Raw genomic sequence first — 27,136 nt, 5'->3', positions numbered from 1 at the left:
GCCTCTGCCTTCGGCTCAGGGCATGATCCTGGCATTGTGGGATCGAGCCCCACATCAGGCTCCTCCATTATGAGCCTGCTTCTTCTTCTCCCACTCCCCCTGCTTGTGTTACCTCTCTCACTGGCTGTCTCTATCTCTGTCGAATAAATAAATAAAATCTTTTAAAAAAAAATGTGATCTTTAGATTTGGGGCACCCAAGAAGGGGTATCCTAGTCACAGTCAGACTGATACCCAAAATTTAGGAAGTAAAATATGAAAAAGTCTAAAAAAGAGCCTGACATAGATCTACTGTTAACGGGAAAAAGTGACTCAAGAGAACAGCAAGATTATTCTACATGTAACACCTTCTAATAAGAAGGGGCTTAAAAAAGAAGAAGAAGAAGGGGCTTACTGAATATGGTTACAAAAGGAGCTTTCCAGATTTTTTAAAAGTTGGGGAAAAAACATAGAAGGAAAAGTCAATATATTTTGTAGCAGTTGAGAGCACAGACTACGAAATAAGATTGCTTATTTTAGTCGAGCTGTACTGCAGACCAGATTCCTGACTTGGTTAATGTCCTTAATTTCTTATTTGCAAAATGGGTTAATAGTACATACCTCCTGGGATATTATGAATATCAAACAGGATAACGGTTACAGATTTAAGATTATGATAAACAGATCTAATATGACAAAAATTAATAAGGCAAATACATATAGCATATAAATATGGAAACAAATAAAATATAAAATAAAACTCATTTTTATATATTATATAAGATGGCTATATAAATAATATATAAATGTTATCTATTAAATACAGTAACACAAATAAATATATGAAGGACATAATAAAATATAAATTAAAAATTCCTCCCATCAATAATCACAGGATTAGGATGGATAGTCACAGCTCAGTAGTTCACATGTGAAAATCAATTTGTGTTATATTTGCCATCAAAACTTAAAAATAGTGAATAATACGATAAGTCTGGGCCGACAATTAATCTAGTCTAAGGAGTATACATAAAATTTTAGAGCCCAGAACAAGGGAAGTGATTTCCCCTCCTCAATCATGTACATATTAGAAGGTCACTGAATTTCTGTGTACATTTCAGGTAATCACATCTACAGGGGTGGTGCCAAATTTTAATATTAAGAAGGCAGAAGAAGAGAAAAATGTAAACTATTTGGTATGAAGAAGAATGGCCTTTGAAGAAAAAATAATATGATTGAAAGACTTTCTTAAAGATCACTGGATCTATAAATGCCAAAGATTAGACAAATCCTTCTGCAGCTCTGTAGACCAAAAAGGGAACAATTAAGTGGAAAATCATACCTCTGCAGAGATTATGGTTCTATCTACTTCACAGGGTTTGGGGAGGAGGAAGATAAGAAAGTTTATCAAAAGACTTAACAGTGACTGACACCTGTAAACCACACAATACATGGTAGCTACTAGCGTTGTTCATGTCTTTATTCTTCGGGGTCTCATTGCCCACCCTTCTCCTTGATTTTCCTACTGATCTGAGAACAAATTCAATATAAATTCAGACTTCATGAATTAATTGTTAGATATCTCTTCTTAGAATCATATGGCAATGAAGGCAACAGATGAAATTATTTAGAAAGTCAATAAGAATAAAACTTTTTACTGCTACTCTGGTAATCACAGAAATTTGCCCAAATATATTTCTCCCAAGAGACACTGATTCTTACTCATTCGTCCACTAGAGACTGTAGCTGAGAAGAAGCAATTAATCAAGTTTTCTTTCAAATGAGAAGAGCTATTCTTATTTTCATTATTCCTGCATTCCTGGATTTACTTCTGGGAGCTATTTTAGACACTTGAAAGTGATGTTTCTTTATTGAACTAAATACTTGACAAGCCAGCCCCAGGCAAATTTGTTATGTTTATTTATGTAACCTAGTAATATGACTCTGGTGGCTGGGTATTTCCTACAGAAAACATCACTGAACCATTCTACAATTGGTTAGTGAATGATTGTAATAGCTCAACTTTCCTGAAATGATTGCCTTGCATTAAAGTGGTTCCTGAGTCATTTCATTAAGTTTCAAGGACTTAACTCATGTTTTCTTGTAGTATTCAAAGCTACCTGTGACTTTTCCACAAGAAAATGAACTACATGTTTATAAAAGTACTTAATCATCAAAATTTATGGTAAGGATGATATATATCTTAACAATAAGCAGACAGTATCTTTCAAAAATATGAATTATCATCATCATTATCCTCATCATTAAAAAAAAAGAGAAAATAATTCAAAATGACCAGAACTTTTATCATAATTAATATTCAGAGTTAAAACCAATTCCAACTTCAAGTGAAATCTGTGGGATGTTGTAAAAAGTTTAAAAAGTTGCCTAAAGCATGTGAATGCTTTTCTCTGCTTTGTTCTTTTTCTCCTTCATCTCTACATACTTTCTCCTCTTGTTTTCTCCCTTTCTGTTTATTCATATTTGTCTCCCACTTTGTTTTTTCTCTCCACTGTTACTTATGGAAAAATCCAAAAAAGCCATAGTTTATACGTGAAATATCTACTTGTCATATAATAAGAAATATATTTGGTTTTTGTCCTGAGTTCTGGCACAGAGCTCCTAAAGCCTTTGGAATTTCCTGAGTGATAGGAATGTCTTCTGCTATTCATAACAAACCCCTTTCGGTCACACCTGAGTTTCTAATGCAATGACTTAGGATGGGGCCCCTCGATAACCTCAGGATGGGCCTGATCACAAGAGCAGGAGATTAGAGGGTTGGAATTTTTAGCCCTATCCACCTGCCTTTTGGGAAGGGGAAGGCTTTCTGCACACTGAGCTCTCTCTGGAAAGCTCTGGGACAAGATTTGGAGAGCTTCTAGGTTGATGAACACACCGAAGTCCTGGGAACTTCGTGAGATCCGATGTAAGATTCGATGTTACTCCAGGAAGACAGTGTCAGAACTAAATTGAATTGTCAGACACCCAGCTGATGTTGGAGAATTGGAGAATTAGTTGGTGTTAGAAAACACCATACTACAAATGCTTCAAAATTAACAGATGATTAGATAATTGCTCTGGATGCTTGCCTATTAATAGAGTATTCAAGAGTTATTTATTACAAATGCCTTTTGTATTCAAGGACCTATTTTGCTCACTTTTCAAATGAGCTAAAAGTGGGACAGGTAGGAAATTCTGATGTAAACTTCTTTCTTAAAAGACACTGGATCGGCAAATGCCAAGCAGTATGAAGACATTTCATGCAAAGTTTATCATAATGGTTCTTATTGAATACACATGCAATATGTGATTATTATTGCACTAGCTGAAAGAATCTTCTCAAATTACAAGACCCATCGCTTAACTTGGGGGCAGTTCCAGGTGGCCAAATGTATGCCTTGGATGAAAATGAATTAATTATGGGGTCAGTGCACTTATTAAAAAAATATACCTATAAAAATTGAATTTGTAAAACACCTATATTGGGATGAGCTTTGCATTACGGATAATTTCTTCACATACTGAAACTATTTACATTAGATTCTTTATAAAACAATTTGAAAAAAATTCTTTCAATGGTTGAAAAAATGCAAATGCCTTTAGGGGTTAGCCAACTAACAGGCTAGATCTAAGATAGTGGGTAAGTGGTGAAGACTGTGACATAGTGCGTTTCTAAATAAAACATCCACAAGCAATCTATTAAGAAATAGTGAGAGGGCAAATGAATACAACTTCAACAATATTATAGAAGATACAATCTTAGAGCAACATTTATAATAGCAACAAAACATACGAAATTGAACAAACAATAAGAACGTGGTAAAGCTGTATGAAGATTTAAATTATAAACCCTCAGTCTAGAGAAGCAAGAACTGCAAACAAATCTTGATCTCTTCGCACTGTGTTTGCTTTTCGTAGTGACATGTCTGCAGCAATCCTGTGTTATGCACTATGTGATTGAACAACCGAGAAGCAGGGAGCTACAAACAAGGGAGATCACTGTGGGGTTGGAACAAAATTGGAGGTATCCATATAAATTCAACATTTCCAATATAAATATGGTAGGTTGTCTCCAAAGATGGCTCCTGTCAACCTCTTCTCTCCCTGCACATGCACAACAGAGGTGGTATCTATGTCTCCACCTGTTTGAATCTAGGCTTGTCTGTGTCTACTTTTATCAATTGAATTTTCAGGAAGGGACATGGGGCCAGTTCCAGACTCTGCCTGGAAGAGCAGAGGCGGTTCTGCTTCCCTCTCTTACTCCTGGGAGACCTCCTCTCAACATCCACCCATCATCTCTGGAAGCCTAAGCTGCCTGGGGAGGCCACGTGGAGGTGCGCTAGTGGAAAGTCCTGGCTGAGCTCTCAACTGACAGGCAGCTTCAACTCCAAGCTTCGGAGGTCAATTCCAGTCAAAGCTCCGGACAACTCGAGCCCCAGGCACCATTCAACTACAACTGCTTAAGAAGCCCAAGTGAGAACTGCCTCACGGAGCCCAGTCAACACACACAACTGGGAGAGACACTAATAAGGTGTTGTTTCAAGTCACAATGGCTTGCGGTGGTTTGTTACACAGCAACAGATAGCCAAAAACTACTGAAAGACCTTGGGAAAAGTACATTCCAGAAGCAATGATCATAATGCCCAGATCAGAGTTCAAACTTTTCTAAATATCATTCCACATGAAGAGGAACCAATTTTTTGTTTGCTTGAGAAATGGCTGATTCTGGGACTCATGCAGGGAAAGAACAAGACAAGTCTTCACATCTTGTGCCAGAATGTAAAGGAGTGCAACTAACTAACTAATTAACTAAGCAAATCAAAAGGACGCAAGTAGGCAGTATAAAGAGGACAGATCTGGGACAATTTGAGAATCAAAATAAATGAAAACTAATGGATTCAAACAAAATTGAATAAGGGGTGCCTGGGTGGTTAAGGCCTTCGGCTCAGGTCACAATTCCAGGGTCCTGGGATGGAGCCCCACATGTGGGTTCCCTGCTCAGTGGGAAGTCTGCTTCTTCTTCTCCCTCTGCCCCTCCCTCCCTCTCATGGGCTGTCTCTCATATAAATAAATAAAATTAAAAAAAAAAACAAAATTGAATAAAAAATAATCCATGAGTTCATACTGATAAGAAACAGAGAAAGAGAGGAGAAAGGAGGAAAGAAAAGAAAGACAAAAGAGAAAAAGAAGGTCAAGCTCCTTACAGTATAATGCTGATTAATACAGAGAAGGAGTATTGAAATTGGAAATTCATCACTTTATGACTATCAGAAGGAAAACAACTTTTGGGCAAGAATCTTTAATGAATGCTCAGTCGTGGTAGGGAAGGGAGTCAGATAAGGAAGAGGATGCTTACACGGTGTCAAAACATCTCCCCGCAAATAATGTATTAATCACAAAAAGGAAAATAGTAACAATACAATGGAGAAAGCAGACAAAGCCTTGACAAGGTTTTGACATCACCGAGGAAGGGCACATGGGCATTTTATGCTGCCAGACATGGTTCCCTGAGAAAGATCCAACCTCTGTTTTGTAGCATTCCAGCCAAAAATGCAGACCCAAAATCCAATCACAAGGAAACATTTGAAAAACCCAAACTGAGTGACGTTGTATAAAAATAACTGGCTTGAATTCTTCAAACATGTGGTAGATGTCATCCCAAGGAAATAAGCAAAACCAAAGAAAGCCTGAGGAACTGTTCCAGACTGAGGAAACGAAACAGACAAGACAATTAAAGCCAAAATGTGACCTTGCTCTGTATTACGTGCTGGGGGGGCCGCATCAGGAAACATCACTGGGATAAGTGGATAAAAGTGGAATATGGAAAATAGATAAGAGAAATATATACATGCTAAATTTTCTAAATTTGATTGTTATACTGGGGTTACAGAAGTTATCACTGTATCAGAGTTAAATGTTCTTAAAAAATACACACTGACTGAAGTCTTAGGGAATAAAAGGGAATGATATATACCATCTACTATTAAACAGTTTTTTAAAAACATGAAAAACTAATAGTTGAACACTACATCAAAAACCAATAATGTACTTATATGTTAGCTAACTGAACATAATAATAAAAAAAAACAAATAAAAATAAAAAATTAAAAAATAACAACATGAAAAACTGGGGGGGGGGTGTGTATAGAGAGAAAGAGAAAGAAAAGCAAATGTGCAAAACGTGTAAAAATTGGTGAGTTTAGATAAAACATATATTGATGTCCTTTCTCCAAATTTTCAAAATTAAATATTATTTTTTAAAATTTAAAAATCATAAGAGAAACCAGGTGGGAAATACAAAGACAAAAACTATCTGTAAGTCAAATTCTGTCCATGAGCTTCGAGTTTGTGGCCTCTGATTTCAAGTATCATTTGACATATCTGAAACAATAAGGAAATAATTAAACAAAACCCCCACCTAATCGCAGTAAAACTGAAATCAACGAAAACGAAAGACTTTTAAGCCTTCCATCTCAAGGCTGATTCTATGTTATAATTCCTGAGTGTGATTTTTTCCTAAAAATTAACTTTAAAAACAATGGAAGAGGTAACTTTCAAAACAAGAAAGTAACGTGTTATAAGACTTTCTGCTTACAGTCAGAGACTTGAAGACTGTCATGGGCCCCGGGAGTTGGACTATCTGCCTGCCCGGCTCCTTTCCTCTTACCACAGAACAGGAATACTGTTACCTGGTGGTTTGGAGAGTAAGGGGTTATGCTATAGGACAGTTTTCCAGATAATAAGCTTTCAGCTTAAATGCTTTTTAAAAATGATTGTTTTTTCTAAAACACTTCTGTCATTAGGGTACACTTTTACATATCTTCTTTTCATCATGCTTCAGCTAAAGTTATTTGGGGTTTATCTGTCAGTGCCATGAACATAGGACTTATTGATGTTTAATTTGCTGATGGAATATATTTTTTAAAATTTTATTTATTTATTTGACAGAGAGAGAGAGAGAAACCACAAGCAGGGGAACTGCAGAGGGAGAAGCAGAAGCAGGATCCCGCTGAGCAGAGAGCCTGATGCTGTACTCGATCCTAGGACCCTGGGATCATGACCTGAGCCGAAGGCAGATGCTTAAGTGTCTGAGCCACCCAGGTACTCCGCTGATGGAATGTTGTTAAAAGCAAAGTGTGTCCCTGGGTAAGAAAAAAACATGTGAGCTTCTTGATGGAAATGCAAATGGATTATCCAGATTCTGCTCTTCCACCAACATGCACATCATTGATAGTCACTGGCTCTGGTTCATCTGTAGAAATTGAGTTAAATGATACCACCTCCAAGACCCATCCAGATCTCATAATCTCCACCATCCAATTCAGAAATTAATCTGCTTCAAAATCCTCTACTTGAGACTGAAGAAGATGTAGTTACTCATATCAGTTGTCCCCATGCTTTTTTTAAAAAGATTTTATTTATTTATTTGACAGAGAGAGACAGAGAGCACAAACAAGGGGAAGCGGCAGGCAGAGGGAGAGGGAGAAGCAGGCTCCTCATTGAGCAAGAAGCCTGATGTGGGGCTGGATCCCAGGACCCTGGGATCATGACCTGAGCCAGAGGCGGACGTGTAACCGGCTGAGCCACCGAGGCACTCCATCCCCATGCTGTTTGACTGTGCTCCCCCCTGGGGAACAAGTTAATTATGGATCCCCAATAGATGTATATTAATCAAACAAGATACCCATTTACTGTTCCACCAATAGGTAAATTTTTTAAAAAACACATAAAAATATACATTTAAAAAAGAGGCAAAAAGCAAATTGTAAATGGGACCCTAATGCTCCTTGCTCACACTACTTTGGACACCACATTTTGTAGAAAAAGTCTGAATTCTGACATGTATCATTTGAGGGCAGTCACGTTTACCCTGCTTGCTTCCCTCCACACTGCTCTCTTCATGCCGTCTACACTCCTGCCACCTGGGATTACTTAGCATTCTCTGGACAAGTCATGCACGGTCACACTTCCTTGTCTTAGCTCTTGCTTTCTCCTTTTTCTAGTCAGGCAGAAAACAACCCCCACACATATGCTAGCTAGTCTTGAAGACCTTGACCCAAAGTCACCTCTCTTGTGAAGCCTTCCTTCTGCGTTCCAGTTTTATTTCCTGCCTCAGTACAGAACGATCACCACACAGTGCATGCACCAAGCCACGTGTATAAATTGTGTTACGCCCATGAATTACAGCACTCTGTAAACTCCTTCACAAAATGTCAGTGTGTGAAGACCAAAATTGTCTATTTTTACCTTTGCCTGATTTCCAGCAGCTTGTGCATGGCAAGGGCTCAATAAAAGCTTATCGAATTTAATTTCTTTAGGGAAGTTTTAACCTAGAGTTGAACTCTTCCTTTCAAAAGCCCCTGTTTTCTAGCACATCTGTGAAGGCAGGCATCCACCGCAGTGAAGGTTAGAAGTAAGACTAGTCCTCCGGCATCTGACGTCTGGAGAAGACCACGTGCTACCGAAGATAACGGTCATGATGAACTGTGTCTCGATGTCTTCTTTCACTAACAAAGTGTTGTTTAAAGACTCTATTCCTATGAGGTACGAAATACAGTAAAATGAATAAAACTACTGATTTAATTGTTGACTATGCCAGCTTAACTGGGTCAAACTAATAATAACACATTCCAGGAATAAAGTATGACCATTACTCTATTTTTTTCCTAAACCATGTTCAGCTCTTCTCACTCATGGCGAGGGGGGCAGAGCAGCTCGTGGCGAGGTGCAGAGACCAGCTGAACCCAGGAAGAGGGCGGTGAGTCAGGACCACGGAGCTCCTGGCTCACACCAACAACTGTGCTGCCTGGAGGGCGTAGGAAACAAAGCAATCCCAGTCTGGAGTCAATGGGTGATGTGACACAAAGAAGGAGGTGTTGCCTTTGTGGTTATGACTTATGACCTTCCGTACGTAAAAATAGTTATGGGTTACTCCAAGGACTAATAGAGTGTTTGTTGTTGAACTGGGTGCTAAGCTAATGATAAAAATAAGATTGATTACTTTTAGAGCAATGAGAGGTCCTAAACCAGGGGTTTTTAACTATTTATTTGCCAAGGATTCTTTGGAGAAGCTGAAGAAAGGAGCCATGAATAATTTACGAAGATGTGTCGTATGCTTGGGGAAAACTTCTATCCCTGGGATGTCAGGCTAAGAGGTTCCGGTGCTTCCTTTCTCTCCTATGGTTTCATGATTTTTGTGTGCAATTCATTATTTCTGTGTTGTGCTTTTTCAAAATCAAGACAGTCATTTGTGTGGTTCTTGAACAACTTCTTAAAAACTCTGAACATTCATGTAAGGTTTCTGGAAGCATTTTGGCAGAAATATCAGTGGCCGAGAGATAAGCCAAACTTCCTGGAAATTTTAGCAAAACTTTTTTTTTTTTTACATAAATAAACAAAACATCTTGAATAACATAGTTTATAAGTTCCAAAATACACATTTTCCTAATCAAATGAAGAATGCACAAATGAGGTTTTAATATATACTAGAATTAAGTCAACTCTTCCCTGTGAAACCTGGGCCCTCCTAAGTCACCAGTTGTTGGTAAAACGATCAATGCAGATCCCTAATTACATGGCCAATATCGAAAGCTCACGTGACTATTCTAATATATTTGAATCAATATGTATTATTTGCTTTACAAAACCTAGACCAGCAGAAAGACTTATGTGAATGATTCCATGTTATACGAAACTCTTCTATACAACCATGCATTCACTTATTATATATTTTCCTAAAAGAGAAAAGAAAGCCCAGGCCACAAAACTCAGCAAAAGGATTAGCAGTTCTAAGAATTCAACCAAGGATGATATAAATAAGGAAGGAATAATTTTCAAACCTTGGCCTTTGACCTCAAATTAGAATAGTAGATCTATAAAATCTGAAGCCTAGGTATGGTTCTGATTATTCCTTTTTTCTAGAGTAGACATTGTAAATTATTAGCTTTAAATCATCCATTCCACTTTTTAAAAACTCAGTTTTGCATGTCCTTATAAAGCAAAGGAAATCTTTCAGAATATTTTAGCCTAGTTTCAACAGGATCTGATTTAGACAGCTACTCTAAGAACAGGAGAGTGAGAAAAGAAAAAAAGCCTTCTAAGATATATAACTGACTTCTTCTAAAACTTAAAATATGAAAAAAAATTGAACATCTCATCCAATTTTCTCTCTCCATGTCTCTTCTGTGCTGCACTGAAGGCTTTATAAACACAAGACTGGGGAGTAGTTAGCCAAGGTCTCAAAGGGCAGGGTATTTCTTACTCTGTTTTTTGTTGGGACTTTGAGCTTATCTCTTCTGCTTATCCCAAATCAAGCTCCTGTTGCCCCAACAGCTACTCCAGTTTGGGAACTGAGGAAAGCAAGAACACTCTTGACTGGAGAGAGACCAGGACCCGAGGGGTGGTGGCGTGGGAATGGGAGAGAGGCTAAATGCAGAAAGCAGGCCGAATGACAGCGGATGGGGCAGGCCACAGACATCCTGTCCCAGAGAACTTTGAGAACTGCCCCATGAACTCAGGGTTCAGTGGGAAACTGTATATTTAGCCACTGTTCCCACACAAGGATGTAAAAATTGAACCATAATAAATGGCTACTTCTTAATAAAGCTATTTTACTAAGATGTCTTACATAGTAATGCCTCCTTAATCATTTAAATTGCCCAGAACTAGAGGTGCAGACATGCAGGTTCAGAAAACTTAACTCTAGCTATCAGATGGAAACAAGAAGATATATTCTGCCATCTGTAATTCGTAGGGGAAAACAAGCTGATCCAAAGACTAACCTATCTAACACAACTTGACTGGAATTGAAGAAGCCAGCCTCTGATGCTTATCCAGTCATGGCGCAGATTACGTAGTGAACACGGTGATGCGCCCTTACGATGTTCTTAACTCTCTTGTCCTCAATCTCCACATCCACTTGGTCACCAAGATTTACCCAGTTGAAATGACTCCTGAATAATGCCCCTTTTCTCCCATCCGAGTCACTGCTTTAACTATTCCAGATGGTCTGTACACAAGGCGACCCAGGGCGGCATTCCAACAAGCACACGGCGAGGCCACTCTCTTTTGCACACAGGACGAAGCCCACCTCCTTGGCTTGGTCTGCAGGGCCGTGTGCAGACGGGCATCATTTTATCATCACCTGACTTCATTGCCGCCAAGCCTGCTCTCTAATCTATGCATAAAAGATTCCTGGGGCTTCCTCCAATCCCTCTCAGGCTTCTAGCTTTTACATAGACTATTTCTTCTCCCTAGAAAGACATTTCTTCGGTCTTCCCGTGGTGAGCTCCTATTAATCTTTCAACAACAATTCAAATGTCATCTTCTCTGTAAGACTATCTTCGACAGACCCACCCCCATCCTCACTCCCACCGGAAAAGTAAGTGTGCTCCCTTGCTGCCGAGCGTTTCCTGGGGCACGGTGCTCATGTCCCTATTAGGCTATCACATTCTCCTGTCATGGTAGGGCACAAAGACCAGCTTCAAAGTTGACTCTGTCACAAATTGCTGTGTGACCTCATTGAAACCATTGTACCTCCTTCTACTGAATTTCTTCACCTATAAAATGGAAATAAACCCAGCTACCAAACAGAGCTGTTATAACAATTCAAGAATGCATTAAAGCATCAACACAACTCCTGGCTGTAGTAAAAATTTAACAAATAGAGCTAAAATAATTATTATTAATAATAGTTATTACAGCATTAGTTATGTAGGTAAAGATCTAAATAAGGCTTATTAAAATTCTATGAGGGTAAGAACTGTGCCTTATTATGCAATCTTCATCACACATATACTAAATTCAGTTTTTTGGTTTATCTCCTACATATCTGAATGGATTTTCTCTTTTCTGACATAATCCCAGTTGTTAAGACACATTCCTAAGTTCTTTTCTCTGGAAAAACCTGCCCAATCTGAAATGAATGTACCAAAGTCCTGTGAAACGATAAGACACAGGCCCTGATGGGGAATATAATTTTCAGTAACTACAGTGATTCAGTGATTATGTGCTGAGAATACTTATTCTAAATATTTATAGTTCCTTTCTTAAAAAAAAAAAAAAAAAAAAACCTTTGGGGCGCCTGGGTGGCGCAGTCGTTAAGCATCTGCCTTTGGCTCAGGGCGTGATCCCGGCATTCTGGGATCGAGCCCCACGTCGGGCTCCTAGGCTGGGAGCCTGCTTCTTCTTCCTCTCCCACTCCCCCTGCTTGTGTTCCCTCTCTCACTGGCTGTCTCTCTCTGTCAAATAAATAAATAAAACCTTTAAAAAAAAAAAAAAAACCCTAAAGATTTTTGAAGGAGATGGCAATAGGGAGGGAGGAGGGGAGGGCAAATGTTTGACTGTGTATGTGCACAGAATATATATTATCGTGGAATAACCCAAATGTTAAGCTATGTTTGTACTGCTCATTCCCAATACTTACAGATGTCCTAAACCTTCCCTAATTTCCCTAAAGGGATTAAATTAGTACAGCTATATTGAAGACTTGGCGTGAACAGAATTTTCATCGTAAACATCCCTTTAGTGTTTTATAGTTTAGATCACATTCAGTCCCCTGAAGAAATATGCCGTTTCAGGAACTTTATTTCTAACCTCCTAACATGTCCCTAAATTGTGATTTGTATTTTATAAACAGATGAGTTCAGGTTAATAATCACACTGATGAAAGCAGAACACAGCGTGTCTTACAGCTTCCCATTGATTTCTCTGCTGTGGTAACAATTATTGACATGAAAAGGTCCACTTCCTGCATCATCCAGAATTCTCCAGAAACTTTTAAATTGTATATTTTAATTATATTTAATTGTATGTAAAGGATATTGTATGTTTAATTATATACACTTAAATAATGTTTTATTTATATTATGTATCTTTTAATTCTCCATATATTTAATTTTTATTTTTATAATTTATAATTTATACTTAATTTTATATAAATTTATATAAATATAAATTTAATTTTATAAAATATGAATATAATTTACATTTAATTATACACATAATTATATATAAATATACATTTATATTTTTATATATATATATATGCCAGGCAGTTAATATATATTAGCTATTATCACCCATCCATTCTCCCTTCTTTCTGCTCATTCTTTGTTCATTTTTCCCAAGAACATCCTACCTACCAATCTTCATGTGGTCACTATGGTTATGATCTCTGCAGCAACTAACATCTCTCAAATCAGGATGCATTTTCAATAACATACTGTCAATATAATTTGACTTTGCTTTTCTTATTTAGTGGAACAGACAAGTAATAGTGTATGTATATCATAATCGAAAGCATCTTACATTCAATGAAAATTAATCTTGCTTGTTTTTGAAATGCCATCTTATTCACTGGCCATATCCTGTCTGTATATTTTACTTCCCCAACTTGTATATGGGATTATATTTTTGTATTATTGTACCCCTAACCACTAGAATGTTATTAATTATGTTTTAGAAATTCATCAAGAATTTGATCAAAAATTAATACTACACCATGACCCAAGGAACTGGAAGATTCTAGATTTCTGAAGAAACATTCAATTTTATTTTTTTTAAAGATTTTATTTATTTGAGAGAGAGGGAGGGAGAGAGAACACATGAGCCAGCGGAGGGGCAGAAGCAGACTCCCGCTGAGCAGGGAGCCCAATGTAGGGCTCCATCGCAGGACTCTGGGAACATGACCTGAGCTGAAGGCAGACGCTTAACTGACAGAGCCACCCCGGCGTCCCCAATTTTATTTAATTGTACAGTAGCATAATGTATATATTGAGGTAGACATATGGATATATTTTTAAATGATTCAATACATTTGAAGAGATTTTCAGCAAGGATTAAGTTAAAAGAATCCATCTTTTCTTTATCACTAAGATACAACCGGATGTTTTTCTTTTTCTTATGCTTTCTCTGACTTTCCCTGTATCTTAAAGATAATATCAATCTCGAAGAGGGCTTTGACCATTCCATCTTTCTGTGTAGGTCTTTACCCAGACTGCTAAGGGAAAATAAGATAAACTTTTAAAAAGTAGTCTTCTGTCTTCTCTGTAGTTCACATTTTAGTGTTTCTAGTCATGGTGAAAATTCATTCTGAGGTAGAAGTATTGATGTTCATTGAGTTTGTAGAACTGCCTAAACTGCCTGTCCCTTGACCAAGTCAAGTCCACAGTTAACCTACAAGACAGAGATGACATTAGATATCCATATTCCAAAGGACTGGGCAATAGTGGCTCACCTTTAAAAATCTCCACTTTAATGTATATCAAATAAATTATGGAACCAGAAATGAATTTTCTTTCTTTCTTTTTTTTTTTTTTTTTACTACTTTATTTAGTCAGAGAGAGAGCACAAGCAGGGTGAGCGGCAGGCAGAACAGGCAGAGGGAGAAGCAGGCTGATGCAAGACTCGATCCCAGGACCCTGGGATCATGACTTGCACCAAAGGCAGATGCTTAACCGACTGAGCCACCCAGATGTCCCCAGAAATGAATTTTCAAAATTGCACTGAGCTGTATTTCTCTTGTGTTCACTCACTTCCACCTCTAACCTGCCATCATACAGCACTGGGGTTTACCTCTCTTCTTGGGCAAATAAAGATTCATTGCATAAACAAATGTAAACACTGGCTACGTGTGGATACTTTGCTAGGTCAGAGAAGATGCAAGAATAAATTACTTTCAAAGATCCTACAGTTTAATATAGATAGACAACACATGAGACCCCACCTACCTCTCGAGAATGTCACTGCTGTTTGGGAACAATGACATTGGAAGCTTTCCTCCGTATCAGCATAAATGCTTATATTGACGCTGTGATGAAGGAGACATGGCAGAAAACAGAATTTCATCCCCTTCACCTTACCTGGATGTCAGAGGCCTAAAAATAACACAGGTATCTTTAAAAGAACCAGTGCCAGAGGAAATAAAGATATTAAAAAATCAATATCCACTTGGCAGAGAGAACAAGTTTTTACAGTTCAGAAACATGCATTTTCTGAGCTCAAAAATAAGGCTACAGGCACTGAGATTCCAAGAAAAAGAACCCATTTTGGAACTCTGCGAAGTGTGAGGAGAGTAGCAATCTGCTCTCCCCTTCGTGCCGTCACAGGGGTGCAGGAGGAGAATGTGTGTTCTTTGGCCAGAAGCCCATGCGAGGCCACGTCACATCCTCATCCTGGCTGGGCAGGATCTAACTGCTCTCTCCGTGCAGATGTGAGGCTACTCAGCCATCTTCTAGAACAGCTGGGACTGACAGTAATGCAGAGAGTCTGTGAAGACACACTCTGTGTGTGTGTGGGCAGGGAGGGGTAAATGTTTAGTTATAGTACAGAATAACACAAGAAGGGAATACATCTTGGAGGTCAGAAATCATTTTAGAATGAGAACTAATTATTCAATTAATCTTATTTTGCTTTGAAATTTACCTATGTAGTAATCAGGTCAAAGGAACATTAGCTACAAAAACGTGCAGTCAAATAAATTTATCACAGAATTCGGAAAAATAGGTCCTGCAAAATTTGGACTGCCAAGATGTCCTCTTAAATGATAAAATAGCATTAAGAGAATGTTAGCTAAAAATGGGTAAAGATAGTGGCCATTTTAGGATTATGATGAAGTTAAGTCTAGCCCATCTACCACTCAACATGCATTACCTGGAGTGGTTCTACTGGGTAAAGAAAATAAAACAAATTGGGAGAGAATCACCTATATTGTGATTTTACTTTAAAATTTTCTCTTTTAAAAAATTCCTTTGATTAAAAAACTCATGTAACTATCCACACAGCTATAGTAATAAAATCGTATGGCTTCATAGATGCAAACATAGTTTAAATCTTACCAAACTGCACAATTTAGACACGTGCACCTTATTGTATATCAACTATACCTCAATTAATCTGCAAAAAATATCTATGTAGGTTACGAAGTTATACCAATACACAAGACAACACCGTGGGCACATTATTTAGGAAGTAGTGTTTCAGAGAGAGATTGGTATTGGTGCTTTAATCGAACCTTTAAAACCATTTATTCAGATACCTTTTTTGTTCAGAAGTAGAACTGATCAAAGCAGCTGTGATGAAAGGATAATGATACTAAATGATTAGTGTGTGCTCCCCAAGCTGTGCGTGACTCTCCATTACTGTGTGAGCTGTGCCGTTCACAGCAAGGTAGCCAGGAATCGCTCTCATGAAGCCCGGAAGGACCAAACACCCCCGCCCCGATTTAGACCCGCAGGTGTTGCCTCATGACCTCCACCAGAGCCCATGTAAGGAGCTGAGTCCTTAAGGACTGAAGAAAACCGTCCTCTGAAAAAATAAATAAATAAAATGAAAATTATACTGCAGAAAAAAACTTAGAGATAATTGTAAGGTTGATGAATAATGGCAATAAAAAGATAGCTGCTCTTGCTGTAAATCTGAAAATATTGCAAAGTATTGCTAAACTTCGGTGGAAAATACTAGGCAGAAATGAAAGACTGTAAACTATAGAAGAATCCGCCTACAAAAAACAGATATAACAAATAGTAAGTGTGACGGATTATTTAAACCTTACCATACTTAATCCCAGCCTCTAAATATATTGATTATTTTATAGTTATGGGAGGAAAAATTCTCTTAAATTATGGACATTTAATTTATTACCTTCAATAACTTTCTGTTGAAGAGATTAAATAAATTTCATAGACTGCCTCTATTCTGAATTAATTGCCACTCATTCTTTTAGATAAACTCAGGAAGAACAGACCAGGAAAAAGTATGTGCAACTTACACTCCATCTTAACAGAAAAAGACATTAGGTTTAAAAGAGTTGTCCTTACCAGTGCTCTCCACCCTTGTGCATGTTTAAATATCATAAACCAAACACTAGATAGTCCAGTGTAACCAAGGCAGGGATATACATGTAATCAGTTAATAAGTCTGTTTTGGATCGAATAGGAGATGAAAATAAAGCACGAAAAAGAATGAGAGTACCAACAGGAGAAAAAAATCCTCCTTATTTCTGATTTTATGCACATAGACACATATAAAAATAAAAATTACAGCATGTGATTTGAAATACAAGAAAAAAAGAGTGAAAATGTGTATTTTGTTCTAAACAGTTCACGAAGACCTTCAAGGCCACACCGTGAGGGCACAGTGAGACATGTTCACCAAGGGTAGTTCCATGGTTGCTGAGTGATACAGCAATTGGCGATGCCAGGACTTAATGGCCTTCAGTCAGTGGCAAATTCACTGGTCTTCCGGCAGATTTAGGGCTGTCAAGTTATGTAAAGGGAGAATCTTTCAGGAGGCAAGAAATATAGATTGGTTCCTTAAATAGTCATAGTCCAAGAAGATCAACATCACACAATTAGAACTTTTAATTGCAAATTCCTTTAGTCTATAAAAGTGGTTGGGAGTACAGATGGTTTTGTAAAAAATGAATATCACACTATTTAATCCTTGCATATGTATCGATGAAAGAATAAGAGTCTACGACAGTATTATGTGACTAAAACATTAACTTAGAAATGTTATAGCTTGCTGTTTTTATGAAATGTGTTCCCTTCCTCCCCATCACCACCAAATTGCACTTTTCCTTGAGTAACATGTCTGGGCAAAGTAGACATGGAAATGACACACATATAATAAATGTTTAAATGGTTTTGGATAATGACTACTCTTCGAAAAATAGAGCATTCATGTTCCTTGAAGAATCAGTTTTTAACTTGGCTTCATCTTGGTGACTATTAATAATAATAAAATAATCCATCTGTAACCCATTCAGGGTGGTGGGTTATCTCAGTTTATGTTGTCTTTCCTCATAACCTTGGGAAATTGATTCCTTCACAGAAGGAAATGTGAGATGAAATTCAAGCCAGGTGATTTTTCAACCTAAGATGTAACTTAGGATGAAACTAACACTGTAATTAATAAGCCTATTGAGCAGTTGTTATCTGTAGAATCAGTCAGCAGGAGCAAAGCAAGCACTGCATCTGGGGAGTACATCCTTACTTAATCCACATTTCCCCTTTCTTGCCTAGTAATTGTGCAACCTTGGGCAATTTGTTCAATTTTGCTAAGTATCCTTTTTTTTTCCCATCTGTATAATATGGGGAATAATGTCTATTATAGAATTTTTGTGAAATTAAGGTGGATAATATTTTAAAGCACAATCCCTGGCACATAATAGAAACACAATAAATGGAAGGCGTTACTGTCACTGTTAATATTTTGATGCTTTCTGTGATATCCCCCTTTATAGTTCTCGCTGGTAATCAAAAGCTGCTTCATGAACAAGTCTACACAGCACTCATAGTTGGGTTTGTATGAGAAGCAAGTGAGTTTGCAAGTGCATGTAATGAGTAAAAGAATAAGGCTCTTTCCCAAGTTGTCCCAAGATAGCTAAGCCTGGATGTCAACCTTGAGAAAGAGTGACAACCAGAACTGTTGTACTGAAAGATTATAATCTATATGATGTAGATAGAACTAACAGGAATATTCAGAGGTCTACCAATCTTCCCCTACCACCACCACCACCACCACCACCACCCATCCCTAGAAAAGAATAGCAGGAACAATTCTTCCTCTTAAAATGGGAATTCATTCAATATTACAGTCCAAGCTTTCAAGAGAGAAGTTCAAAACATATACCATCTGTCCTCCCACCTCCCTGCTGCCAGTCCCCAGGAAACAATAATCTACTTTCTGTCACTGTAATTGAGTTTCAATTTTCTGGACTTTTATATAAATGTTGTTATAGTATGCACATTTGGGGGGTGAGGAGAGAGCCTACCCAGGGTCCTTCCCCAGCTGCAGCTGGATGTTTGAAGTTCCACTTTCAGTACATCGTCCCTATGCCAGGTCCTGTGAGAACCTGATAGATTCTGGGAGTCACTTTCTGAGAAATTACGCACACACACACACACACACACACTGGTGTAACACTCCAAGAAAATGTTGCATAGAATTTCAGGGCACTCAGAGGAAAGAATTTGCTTTATCTTACAGCTTTTATAGCCATCAAAAATGATCAAACTGAAAATCTCCATCTATTTATCACACCGAAGCTGGAAACACAAGAGAGCTGTGCATTTGTATTTTCAGTGTTGACCAGAAGGGGTTTTATTGCTCAGAGGATATTTTTTTCTCTTCTTTTTAAGGAAGCACGACACAAGATGGAACCAACTTTCTTCTATTGTTTAACAGAAAGGTTGTCTTAAAAAAGAAAATCTATAATTGGTTTATTGTGTGTGTTTTTGAGGGGGAGGGATACTATATCAATGTAATATTAATGTGTACATATATATTTATATATGTGTTATATATGTTGTATATATTAATATATAAATTATAATTTATGAATACAAAATGTAAGGGTGAGCTCACTCAACCATTTGCACACATATATTCTCTCAGAAAATGATGTATAAACTTGTATGCAAAACCACCCATCAGATTAAAGCCTTATTTGATATGTCTCAAAATATTTCATTTTGTGCCTAGATGATAAATTTTTTTCTCTCTTCCCTTCAGCAATAAATGCTGCAACATTGTTTATCAAAGGAACAAATATGAAAGAAAGACATTGCTTTGAAGTGAAGACAGATAGATCCCCTGGCAAACTACAGCTTGAGGTGCAATTTCCTAATGTTCACATTCCTAAAAAAGGAAATGAAAGAGACTCAACTCTTGAGAAAGCTTTAATGCCGGCTTTGATCTCAATTATAAAAAGTTATTAACAGAAAGTGCATGTTTACATTTAGGATTCAAGAGGGGATATACTATGGAGTGTTTAATAAAAAGTTGAGCAATGGATGGCTTTGTACTATTGATTTGAAAAACTTAACTCTTTTTTTAAAGCAATTGAAAAAATTGTTAAGATTGATATGTCACAGGAGTTGAAACAAATGGTAATTAATCCTGTATGCCCGGGAGGTGAACAATATGGTGGAGCCCTCACCTGGAAAGCCGGACTCTGGGTTTCATCTTTAGCTCTGTGCAACCACTAGTGATATAAGCTTGAGCAAATTCCTTTACTCTCTGGGCCTCGACTTGCCTCCTCATAAAATGCACGGGATGGGCTAGATCATCTCTGAGACACTTCCTGTCTACAACGACCTATTTCTTAGTCCCTGTTAACTAAGCCATGCCCACAACTCCAGAAAACATAAATAAAATCTTAGCCTTGATATAAATAGTTTTTTAAAAAAATAGATGAATAAGAAATAAATAGTAACCATAGGTCTGTTCCTTTAATGAACATTATTGGGATTCAAGATATAAAAAGCACACATATAAAAAAACACAACAAATTCTAGTCAGTTTTTGGTATTTGCATAAACACTATGTGATTGTAGATATCAAGAATAATTTTTGTCAGACTAAAATGTTATAATTAACGCATTCATCACCTTTTGCCTGTCAAATGTTTTATTAAAGTCAGTAAAGAAATTATTTCATATTCTCCAGGCAAATATTTTTGAGGTAATGGAAAAACATCTCAGAACAGTCTAGAGCAGCAAAAAGGAGGGAGGAACAGAGGGAGGGGGAGAGAGACAGAGAGAAATAATCCACAAAATGGAAAATGTCTCCTGCAGACACTGGAGAGAAGCTTATTTCAGGGAGGGGGAAAAAAAGGCAGAAAACCCATAAATAGGCCAATAGCTTCAGCTACTAAGATATTTTGATTGCTGGGTTAAAATGGTATGAGACTTTTGTTCAGACTACAGCTGCCTTTCTTTTTCATGACAGAGGCTCTTTTTTCTTTCTTTCTTTCTTTCTTTCTTTCTTTCTTTCTTTCTTTCTTTCTTTCTTTCTTTCTTTCTCTCTCTCTCTCTCTCTTTCTTTCTTTCTGGAAAACATACGCCATGTCCAGACAGTCTGGGAATGAATATTCTTCTTATTCCTGCTCCAGTCTTGTTTTCTTTTCTAGTTCCTTCCCTGTTCTTTGCAGCCCAAAAGGAAAAGGCAGGCGGAGTAGGAGGTAAAGGAAGAGTATTCATCCAACATGACCCCTTGAGTCACTGCCCTGCATATCAGCTTCTCCAAGCCCTAAAGGAGTGAGTCAGATCCTCGCTCTGCTGTTTGGAGTCTCTGAAGTCTGAAGGAAAAGTGGCAGGTCATCTAGTCTAGTGTTTTCCAGTACAGAGCTCCTTGAATGCCATCATCCTACTTCTTCCATAGGGTATCGGTTGTGATATTGTTTGTTAAATATTTTTTAATGGCTCATTTTTTTTATTCAAATATTTTTTTAAAAAAACTCAAATGGTATTTTACTAATCAGTTTAACAAAAATAGAAGTCAAGTATTAAAATATTTACAATATGTACAAAATGTACAATGATCAACACAGTAATTTTAATCCCCAATAAATACCATTGACCACTACAACGGCAGTCTGATCCCTGCCCTCTCTTTATTAACGAAGAAGATTACTAAAATGATAAAGTCTTATTAATGTGGAACTGAGATCCTGTTCTTGACATAATCAGAAGGCATGAAAGATAATTGAGAGGGAAGAATTTTCTCACTCCGTGATTCAAGGTTATTTAGTGCCCTGTCTATGAATCATTTATAATCTTTCCACACAAAGCAGGGGTAAAACAAAATGGAAATAAAATATCTTTTGCTGATATCATACAAAGTAAAAAGAAATTCATTTATTCCACAAGACTAACGAATTTTAGACTGATACATATGAATGTAATCTACTCTTCCTCTTTACACAGCATTTACTCTTGCTTCTGCATTAAATACCTCAAGAAGATTTAAAAACATAAAAACAAAAACAAAAATCTTTGTCTTTTGGGGCGCCTGGGTGGCTCAGTCATTAAGCATCTGCCTTCGGCTTAGGGCGTGATCCCAGCGTTCTGGGATCGAGCCCCGCAAGAGGCTCCTCCGCTGGGAGCCTGCTTCTTCCTCTCCCACTCCCCCTGCTTGTGTTCCCTCTCTTGCTGGCTGCCTCTCTCTCAAATAAATAAATTAAAAAAAAAAATCTTTGATGAAAATCTAATGATTTGTTTTTGGAAAGAAAGAAACCACACAAAGAATAGAGAACAAAGCAATCATTTCTTGAAGTGTCAGATAACATAGGAATAGCTGCCCTTTGTCCTTTTTTTTTTTTTTAAAGATTTCTATTTTTAAGTAATCTCTACACCCAATATGGGGCTCAAATGTACAACCGCGAAATCAAGAGTCACACCCTCCACCAAGTGAGCCAACTAGGCACCCCATCCTTTTAAGAATTATTTATTGGGATGCCTGGGTGACTCAGTTGGTTAAGTGTCCAACTCTTGATCTCAGCTCAGGTCTTGATGTCACGGTCATGAGTTCAAGCCCCAAGTTGGGCTCCACACCCAGGATGGAGCCTACAAAAAAAAATTATTTATTGAACATCTACTATGGGCCAGGCATGGTGTTAAGTGCTTTACAAACATTAGCTCATTTAACCTTCTTATCAATCCAGTAAGGTGGGTACATTGCTCTTCCCCTTTCTGAATCAGGAAACTGAGGCTCAGAGAGGAAAATAAGCAAGGAAGCCCAGGATGGCATAACTGTAATGGAGAAGCAGGACTCAAACCGAGCCCACCTCAATTCTGTGCATTCTTTACTGGATAGGAAATAAAGGAGTCTAAAGGGGGGAGCTGTTTCAGAATCCCCAACATTTAGGGCAGTTTTAACCCCTGTCAGCTGCCAGAATTGTCAGAACTCCTCTGGAGCTCAAATTCTGCAGGTAAATTTCTTGTGAGTGTGGCCGAATGCAGTGTCCAGTGCTGGGAGGGTTCTGAGAGAGGATTGTGCAAAGATCCTTTAAGCTGCCTTATCTGGCTCACAGACTCTGAAATTAGCCCAGGTGCTTCGTTTTAAAAGCAAAACAATGGCCTCGACCATCACCATTCTTCAGCCTGCATGGAGGGCCCCCCAAAGCATATTGCTTTTAAGGGTAAAAAAGGAAAAGTTTATTTCTCCAAAACTTCAAGCTTGTACTGATGTGTGACTCTAAATCGAAAGGCAAATTCAAATTAAAATCATGGACGAAAATATGATGAAAGGAATTTTATCAAAAAATCCACCAGAACACCAGGGTTGATAAAGTTCAGATTGCTGCACAGGCAGCCACAGCTGGAGGCTATTATGTGAAGTTAAATCTCTGTCCTCGGGTGGAACCTCCAGGCACCGTGCTGCCATGTTGTAGGAACCCCAGCAGATGTTGTCTGGAGTGGGACCAAGCAAGAGTGGCCCCCTGCCGCAAACCAAATTACTCCCGAAACCATCCTAGGCATAAACGACTGTTCTTTGTACTCTCTCCTTCTCTCCTCCAATGTGATCCAACCTCCTAGGTTCATATCATTTAGAAATCCATGTATTTAACAGCAAGTAAAAGCAGTATTAAGACGGAATGCCAATAAATACAGTGTTCATTCCGTATCAGGCAGCCTAACCTGTTTTGTAAGCTAATTTCTAACCAAGAAAAGTTAATGGCGTTTAGAAATTCAAGGGCGAACACATTACAACTGTTTTCACAGTTAAAGAATATGTCTGTTATGATGAAGGAACCAAGAATATACAATGAGAAAAGGACAGTCTCTTTAGTAGATGGTGTTGGGGTGTTGGGAGAACTGGACAGCCACACACAAGAAGAATGTAACGGCACCACTTTCTTCTACCATACACAGAAATTAACTCAAAATTAATTAAAGACTTGAATATAGGACCTAAAACCATAGAATTCCTAGAAGATATTATAAGGTAGTAATTCCTTGACATCAGTCTTAGCAGTGATATTTTTTATCTGATGCCAAAAGCAAAGGCAGCAAAAGCAAAAATAAACAAGGGGAACTACATCAAACTAAAAAGTTTCTACACGTTAAAAAAAATCAATAAAATGAAAAGACAACCTACTGAATGGGAGAAGATATTTGCAAATGATATATACAATAAGGGGTTTATATCCAAAATATATAAAGACCCCATATAACCAAATAGCAAAAAAAACGAACAATCCTATTTAAAAATGGGCAGAGGAACTGAATAGACATTTTTCCAAAGAAGACATACATATGGCTCATGGGTATATGAAAAGGTGCTCAACATCACTGATCATCAGGGAAATGCAAATCAAAATCCCAATGAGATATCACCTCACACCTGTCAGCATGGCTATTATCAAAAAGACAAGAAATAACAAGTGTGGGTGTGAAGAAAAGGAATCCTTGTGCTCTGTTAATGGGAATGTAAATTGGTGCAGCCACTGTGGATAACAGTGTGGAGGTTCCTCAAAAAATTAAAAATGGGACTACCCTATGATCCAGCAACTTCACCTCGGCGTATTTACCCAAAGGAAATGGAAACACTAACTTAAAAAGATATATGCACCCCAATGCTCATTGCAGCATTATTGACAAAAGGAAAGACATAGAAGCAAACTAAGTGTCCATTAATGGACCCTGTGATCTCATCTCCTGCTGCTCTGCTCTTCCTCCCCTCTGTCCCACCCATCCAACCTCCTACTCTTCCTCCAACATTCCAGACACACTTTCTACTTGGGCTCCTGGTGCTTGCCATTTCCTTTGCCAGGAGACTCCATACTTCTCCCCCACCCCCCATATCCACAGTACTCACCCTCTCACTTCCTTGGGTCTATTCCGTAAAAGTCATCTTCTCAGCGAGGCCTTCCCTGGCCACCCTAACTACTCTTTCAACTCCCTTCCCTTCTCCCACCCTTCACTTCCCTATTTTAGGTTTTATCATTATAATATATTCCTCATCACTCTCTATATACAATTTACTTTTACTGCTTACTGTCCTCCCAGACTAGCCAATAAGAATATAAGCCTCAACAGCAGGGTTTTTTGGAGGGGTTTGTTTGTTTGTGTCTTTTTGTTCAGTGTAGTGCAGTATCCCATGGCCTAATACAGAGTCTGGCACATAGTAGACACTCAATATCTATTAAATTAACAAATAGGTGTATGCCTTATTTCCCCAATTCGGTACTTCAGCCCAGCATAATAGAAGGATCTGACTATAAAAGGATCTCAATAAATATCTGTTGTTGTTTTTAATGACTGAATAAAACAGAGTTGTTTTAGCTTCCTAAACGTTGGCAAGAAACTGACATTTCATAGCTTCAGGACTCTCTTTACTGGCCATGGTGGTCCATTGCATTGAAAGGTATTTTAAGGAAAAAAATATGCGTGGCAGACAAACCAGTGAGATTTTTTTCTTTTACATATCTGCTCAGTTTTGCATGCATTTCCCCAGATTATTCTGATTAAATGGCATGTTGGTAATGACATAATTCACTCTCATATTCTCTCACAACCTAATATTTCTAAGAGTATTTAAAATACTAGATGAGTACTCTTATGAAATGGCTTCTTAAAGAAGTACCAAGAACCTAAAATGCATTATGGTATTCATACCAAATATCAGGAAAGGTATTTGCATCATTATCTGCTTCAGATAATCTTCTGAAAATCCAAAGATCACGCTAAGCCCATATTTCTGCATTAGCTCATATCACCAAATTCTTGACAATGCTTCTCAGAGACAGGAACACCCAATTCATTTCATTGGCAATTGCCAGAATTATTTCCTTTCATTTTCTCTTTGCCCTTCAAGATATCTCTAACTTTATAAACTTTTATCTTTTTTATCATTTCCCCAGGGTTTCTCTTCCTTCCTAGATCATTATTTTCCAGTACATTTCTATACATAAGCATGCTTATACATGAAAAGGAAAAAATAGTACGTTTGTATTTTCTTCTTATAAATACATGATGTGGATTTGGGAGCCACAGGAATAATAAAGAAAAAACCTAGTAAATATCAAGTCAATATTAATACAAAAAGCAGCAAGATAAATACATGATAAAGAGATACACCTTCTTTCCCTCGTGTCCTCAGAACTGTTTTTTTGTTGCTACTTCTCACAAGCTGAGAACAGCTGACTCATTTCTTCTTTACATTTGCTTCTAGCCATGAAATCATGCCAGTGGGACTCAGGAGGCTACCTGCTTTGGTCCAAAAGAAGAAAAAAAGACTCTCACGAACCTATAATTACCAACAAATAAGGAGGAAATTGATTTGGTTGACATGTCTAGAGCCATTTACTAACTCTAAAGAAAACATTATTTCATGAGGTTTCCAAATTTCAGCCTTTCAGTGTTTCAGGGTCTTTCCGTCCCTCAAAATGTGCCAGCGTCTCCCAATAACCCCGAGGTATATATTAACATCTCCAGGCTTTATAATGAGGAGTCAAATCTGCAGATAAAATACTAGATGGCCAAGCAGGATGCAGGAAGGCTTTCTGACAACCAGGCCCACGTCCTTGACCACGTAGCCTTACCGCCTCCTCCACAATTATGTGCTGCCCACGCAGAGTTCCAATTTGCCCAGGGCTTAAGGTGCTGCAAATTTGGGGTTTAATTCTTACTCGTATTTCTAGCCCAGCGTTTCTGAAGCTGTGATTACCAAAACTGTGATCAGTATTCCTGGGGGCAATGACGCTCTGTTAAAAATGTCAGAGTCCAACTTAACTTAGAATTTCATAAAGGCTTCAACAGGCTTCAGCACAATATGAATCATCAAAAGAAGCTTCTCTAATTTATTAACCCAAGCTTATTTATTAACCACAAAACTCTAAGTGTGTATGTGTGTGTGGTGGGGGAGAAGGAATGGTGATTGAAGAGGGTGAAAAATATTTCTTACAATCTCAAGAGACATTGGTGTTCCACAACATTTTTAAAATACTGAGAACAAATGTCACATTTATTTGTTTGTTTTAGTTCAGTGAAGTTTTAACTTGCATTTTTCATATTATGAAAAAACCTTATGCGTCCATTCAGATATGTAGGGGCTTCTTGCATTCCCCCCCCCGCCCCCGGAGACTTCCGTTCTTGTCTCTTCCTGTTTTCTGTTGAAGACCACCCATTTAATCTTAGCTTTAGCCCACGGAACAGCACACATTTCCCCTGATCTCTGTGATCATTCTGGGCGCAGCGCCAGTATTGTCCAACCCTGAGCCTGCATGTGGAAGGGGGTTGCTTTATTAAGGAGACCAGAAAATCGAGGTAATTCCAGGAAAAGCCAACCAAACTCAGGAACCTTAATGAAAGCCACAATGCTAATTAACGAGAAAACAAGAAACGTTTGTTCCCAGCAGCACAATTCCCTCAC

At 37.9% G+C, this 27,136-nt stretch overlaps 1 long non-coding RNA gene across 1 annotated transcript; it reads right to left on the bottom strand.

Moving 5' to 3' along the window:
• Positions 1–7,375: 7,375 nt before the first annotated feature.
• On the bottom strand, positions 7,376–15,083 carry LOC148109464 (uncharacterized). Its single transcript, XR_015725804.1, has 2 exons — positions 14,707–15,083; positions 7,376–8,514 (listed from the first exon to the last, which is right to left on the bottom strand). It is a non-coding gene; the product is annotated as an uncharacterized LOC148109464 (long non-coding RNA).
• Positions 15,084–27,136: the final 12,053 nt, after the last annotated feature.

The sequence above is a fragment of the Ursus americanus genome, chromosome 9, assembly GCF_024610735.1.
Source record: "Ursus americanus isolate L20-20 chromosome 9, mUrsAme1.1.p, whole genome shotgun sequence".
Taxonomy (NCBI): Eukaryota; Metazoa; Chordata; class Mammalia; order Carnivora; family Ursidae; genus Ursus; species Ursus americanus.
The sequence above is the reverse complement of the archived record's forward strand: the minus strand, read 5'-3'. Positions and strand labels throughout refer to the sequence as shown.